The sequence below is a fragment of the Arachis ipaensis genome, chromosome B02, assembly GCF_000816755.2.
Source record: "Arachis ipaensis cultivar K30076 chromosome B02, Araip1.1, whole genome shotgun sequence".
Classification (NCBI taxonomy): Eukaryota; Viridiplantae; Streptophyta; class Magnoliopsida; order Fabales; family Fabaceae; genus Arachis; species Arachis ipaensis.
The window spans coordinates 62,334,207-62,340,605 of record NC_029786.2 but is presented as its reverse complement, the minus strand read 5'-3'; positions in this window follow the sequence as shown (position 1 = coordinate 62,340,605).

Sequence of the window (6,399 nt, the reverse complement as noted above, 5' to 3'; positions counted from 1 at the left end):
TACTAATTACTATTTGATTTGTCTTGTAATAAAAATTGTATACTATATTTATTGGTTTGGTAATAAAAAAGGATTGAAAATTTATATTGTGTAGTGATGAAGGTAAAGTCAAAAAAGAATTTTTTTTTTAATTTGAAAAGGCTATTGCCACGCTTTAAAAGCGTGGCCGTATTTCTCGCTATCGCCACGCTTTAAAAGTGTGGCCGTATACCTCTTTATCGCCACGCTTCAAAAGCGTGGCCATATCTCCCACCTACAGCCACGCTTTTAAAAGTGGCAATTCATAAAAAAATGTGGTAAAAAAAAGCGTGGCGATAGAGCAACCGTCACCCTTTCATAGGTCACCTTTCAAAAGCGTGGCAGTAGCTCAAAAAGCGTGGCAATAGAGCTGTTTTCTTGTAGTGTTTTCTAAGAATATGTTATAAACAAAAAAGATGAAGGAAAGACCAAAATTTACCAAGAAAAGAGCTAAAAAGTGATGAAAACATAACTTAAAGGACAAAAATATAATTAAGTAAAAGTTATGGAAACCATAGGAATGCATCCAAGAAGATAGTTACGAAGTAAAAATTAGGAAAGTGTAGAGACCAATAGCTAACATAGTGTAAATTAGAAGAGAAGGAGGGCGAAAGTGCAATTAAAAAATATTAAAAAAATATAAATATAGAAAGTTTTTTTTTATACTTTATAAAAATAAAAAGTTTGAGGATAAAAATTGTAACACCTTAACTTTTAGCACGTTATGATCGTACTAAAAGTAAGGCGTTATGAACTTGATTTCTTTTATTATCTATTTAATATTGAACCTTTACGTCGATATCACATTTAAGTTTTTAGGAAAATTTTAGAAAATTGTTATAGTAATTAAAACCACATATCAAAGATCTTCAAATAATAATAATCACATAATTATTAATAAATATAGAGGCTATACAGTTAAATTTAAAATAAAACTCGAATACAATACCTATCCCTCTAACTAAAATAAAATCCTAATAAATAAAGGCGAGGGAACCTATGAAAATAACTTAACTTATAAATAATTTCAACTATTCGTCCGCGCCTTTATACTGAGTCTTCAAACCTGTCACTGAAAGGGTAGAAGATTTTGGGGGTGAAAACAAACCACACGTTCTCAGTAGGAAATGGGAATGCCGTAAAAGTAATGAATTTAATGCAAATAATTAACTTACTTAGTAAAACTATTTTGTTAAACCTTTGGAAATACTTTTATTTCTACTTTAGATAAATAATTACTTTTCTTTAAATTTCTCAACTCAAAACAGATTTTAATCACAAAATTAGTCATACTAACCATCTCTCAGCCACATAATCATTTTTCAACCACAACATCTCACCTCAATACATCTGTGAACTAACAGCACAAGTAAGGGATTCAAACCAACATACAAACAAGTCAAACAGCACAATCACAGAGAAGTAATACAAGCAAACACAACCAAATACAAATGTGCAAAGAACATGATGTATGTCTATTCATAATGTAGGCCATGAGCTCATGTGTCGGTTGCCTACCCGCTCCCGATATTACCCGGGCACAAGTCCCAAATATGGCTTTCCAGATGCATACAGTGTGCTTATAAGTCGTACGGCTAGGCCGCATACAGTGTGACTTTCCAAATCAATAAGCGTACATCTAGAAAATAGTTCTCAGTGTGTGGGCGTCCCCACTTTACATTTGACTCTAAGACCCAAACAATGTCACATATGCTCTCCTGTGGCAGACAATCTCTTTAAGTTAATATATCCTTTAGGTCCTTGTTCTCTACTCTCCTGTGGCAGAGATTCCTTTTCTTAAAAATCCGAGCTCAAAACAGCACTTAAAACAAAATCTCTCCTTACAAATTTGGATTTAAAACATTATGTTTTTCTTAATAAATTGAGTTTAAAAATAGAATACACCTTTTCTCAACTAAATAAATCTCAAATAATTTAATTTTCCAAAACCAAATCTTTTAAAATAACTTTTCAAATAAAACCTCAGATTTTATAAAATTTCGGCAGCACTTCCCCTAAAACTCTTAGCCACCCTTTTCGAGTCCCAACCGAACCATTTTCAACCTCTTTTCAATCATTTCTAATAACTCAAACTAATTCCAATATCAGAAATTATTTTCAAATCTCAGTTCAATACCAACAAATCGAACCAATTTCAATGTCAAAATCTTTACTGACTCTCAGAATCATTTTCGATAAATCAATAAAACTCATTTCCAATATCTCAAATCGATTCAAATGTGGATTTATTTTCAATATCAAATGAATCCCAAACCAAGAAAATTTATTTTACATAGTATTTAATCAAACCGACTTTCTAACTCAATAATTAGAATTTTCAACACTCCTAATCAATCAAGAAATCAAATACATATTCATCAAATTTAGTCACAAACACAACTCAAATTCATCATTCAGTCATTCCAAACAATCATAAATTATTTACAAATACCCACTAGACTTCCATGGCATTCATAGTTTAAAACAGTTAATTTCAAAATAAAATTTCCTACCTCCCACTACAACAAATAAGGGTTTTCGCAACGGTCGAAAACCGTTGCCATAGATAAAAAAACCGTTCCTAAAATCTTAGGCAACGGTTTTGCAACGATTTTTGACCTGTGGTATATGCGGCCGTTGCCAATACTCATAGGCAACGGTTTTTTACCTAAGGCAACGACAACCAAAAAAACTGTTGCCATAGTGACTGGCCTAGGCAACGGTTTTGACAACCCTTTTTAAACAACGGTTTAGCACCGTTACTAGATAGAGAACGGTTTAGAACCGTTCTCTTCCATGACGAAAAGGTTTAAAACCATAACTAGATAGGCAATGGTTTTAAGCTGTTGTAATTTTGTTATTTACAAAGCCAACGGTTTAAAAGTGTTGCCTTCGATATTTTTTTTGCAACGGTTTAAATACCATTGCCATTTTATAGTTGCCGTTGGCAACGGTTTTAACACCATTGCCCTTGGTAACTTTTAACAACGATTTTTCGTAATTATATAATTCTTTATTTACAATAATTTTTTCATATTGCATTGAAATTAGTTCCAACTATTTTTTTTAATTTATTGTCAATAAATAACCTTAACTATTTGAATCAAATTACTAAAGAAAACTAATTGAACATATACCATCAAATTTGATTTATAAAGTATTACGTAAGATCTACAATCATATTATATCATCATTGCAAAATACCATAATACTAGTCTAAGTCATAACTACTTCTAATTATATCATCATCATTTTTCAAAATACCATAATACTAATCTAAACAACCTTGAACTATATCATCTAATTTTGCAAAAAATACAATAACAAAAGAGAATTGAAATAGCTAAGTAACAAGTTTATCATCATCATGTCTACAAGTACATGACTTTTACTCTCTAACATTTACTCTTCAAAATTTGTGACCTTAGTTAAGTTCATTTTTCCCTTCAACATGTTTTCCTGTAACACAAAATAAAAAATAGTAAATCAAATATAAAACTACACATTTCTAATACTAATAATGTTTAGACTAACAATAAGTGATTTTTCTCATCAAAAGCTTATTAATTCTAAAGAACTCCTAGAAGTCAACCACTAATAATCAAAAGAAACATCTCAAGCAATCATAAAACTAACAATTCGTATCTAACAAAGTATGCAAAGAAGTATCTAATAAAGATAAAAAGATTAAGATAAGCATGAAAAAAAAAGTATAATTGGAAAAGGAGAAAAATCACAAATAACATTTTTAGTTTGCACTTTCTAATTTCTATAGATATATAAATTAAACTGTACCGAAAGGAGTGGATCCAAAGATAGAAATATAAGTCCTTATCTTATTATTTATTTTATATGTATAAATATCATACAAATTAAAGGATCTAAAGATAGAAATATAAGTCCTTATCTTATTATTTATTTTATATGTATAAATATCATACAAATTAAAGGATCTAAAGATAGAAATATAAGTCCTTATCTTATTATTCATTTTATATGTATAAATATCATATAAATTAAAGGATATATGCAAACATTTCCTGCTTTCAATCTTCTAATTTTGTGAATTAATTTTGCCACTATTTGATTGTAATACTCTTATTTTAAAAAGATAAACTACAACAACAGCAAAAAAAAATGGAAGGTTTTCTTGGTAGCTATTTGTGCCATGTTTTGAAAACTAAAAGGGAAGAAGTACACTAATATAAGAAAACATCAAATTAGAAAACTAATTGTGCCATGTTTTGAAAACCAAATCTAGTTTGGCATTAAGAATACGTATGCTCCTAATTCGGTTGTATCAGTACCAATGCCATTAGGGAAGGTTTCCTTAGTAGCTCCATAAAGTTATACAATTTATCAATACATGCCATTAGATAAGAACAATAGCATAAAGTAAAATTTTATAGCTTTCAAAGCTAAATTCTTTAAACTTCATAATCATCTCCCTACCATTAAATCAAGCTAGTTAGTATTCAGATTTGATATTCCTTAGTTTTATTCCACCAAAGCAACTAAAATTGTGCTAACTTCCTAACAACATGATGAAGCTTTGCAACTACTGGATATATGTTATTTATAAAAATATAATTAACTTTCAAGTTGAACTATATATTATGCATACTTATAACAACTCCAAAGCCGCATTTGTTTAAGGAGAATAATAAAAGAGAGGTCCTTCTGAAAGATCTCACAACATGAGAGTGAATGGATAACTTTGACCATGCTATGCAACAACAATACCTAATACTAACCATACTTACCAGTTACCGAAACTAGTTAGCTAGATTGCAATTTCATGCAAACCTCACATATTTAAACCCTACAATCGTTTTTTTAAAAGTTTTCGTCTAACTAACAATTTCATGTCTAAATTATCAATATTAGTGATTAGTGAATGTTAACATTTTCTCATTGGAAACTTTTCAAACAAGCTATTAGAATATCAATACAAATTTTGTAATAGTCAACCATATTAAAAGGTCAATACCATTTTTAATGAAAAGCTACATAGCTTGAAAGTTAGGTAGAAATAAGTCAAAACCTGTTTTAAAAATCAGCAAGCTTAGTATCTTTCAACTTGCACAACTTTTACTACAAAATTTCAATTAAGCTAAATTTTGGTTTGGAGACTCCTAACTTATCTAGCAACAAGTGTGTCTTAGTTGTAACCCAATTGCTATTAAATTCTAAGAGTTACAAGCATTGGAAGTTGATGCATAACTTGCTGAAAACTTATTCTTTCCAACTTTGACCACTAATTTTCAAAATTTCACAACTCCCAATCCTTAACTCCTAAATTTCTGAAGTTTTAGAGAAATAAACCAAGTTGATTAAATTTTAAAACAAAATTGGTTTCGCTCCATAACTCAGCTCATAGGAGTCGCAGCAAGACAACCAAGTTGCTGCCCTATTCTAATTTTTCTGCAGCAGGACAGATTTAACGACTTGACTTTAAAAATTCGTCATAAATTGTATATTTAATGAAAAGACCTCAAATTTTTCAGTCCAGTTTCATATATACCCAAGTTTAACCCAGACTTAGCTACCTCCAGTGGCGGTGACAGCGTCAGTTAACATAAACACACTAACAATAACCCTCACAGCAACAACAGGATAACTTAGGCGAACAAAGAAAAATCAGAAAGAGGGTAAAGCTCACCAGGACAGTGGCGAGTTGCAGTAGAAACAGAGTGGCGATCATGGTGGCAACTTCAATGGTGGAAAACCCATAACAGAAACAGAGCAAACTTTAATGGAACAGAGGTGAAGTTGGAGGAGTAGCAACGGCGCTAGTGACTCAGAGCGGCAAGGACGCGGCGCTGGATCACCCCACTGACGGCGGCGGCAGCAAGACATGGTGGAACCTTCTTCCTTCCCCTTGTCGATATCGTCTTCTCTCTCGCTCGCCTCTGGTTCTCGCAGCGTCGTTCTCTCTCCATCTCTCCTCTCCGCGACGGCGACGGCAACGGTGACAGTGACACCCACCGTCGCTGCCTCCTTCTTTTCCCTTCTCCTCTCCGTTTCATTCTCCCTCCTTGGTTCCTTTCTTCCCTGATTTTCCGTTTTCCCCCTCTCCATTACCCTTTCTCTCTTTTTTCCTCGTTCTTCTGTGTGTGCGCGTTTAAGTTAGGGTAAGAAAATAGAAAATTTGTTATATTAGGTGAAAATTTGGTTGTGATTTGGGAATTTAGAGTTAGGATAAAATATATACGAGTGATATAATAATTTTACAAAATATTTGAGATAAAATAATAATTTAGAATTAAAATATAATATTATAAAAATTAATTTTAGAACACATAATTTTATTAATTTATCAATGAGTTTAAATAATTATTTCTAATTTAAATCATAATTTAGATGTTTTATAAAACACAA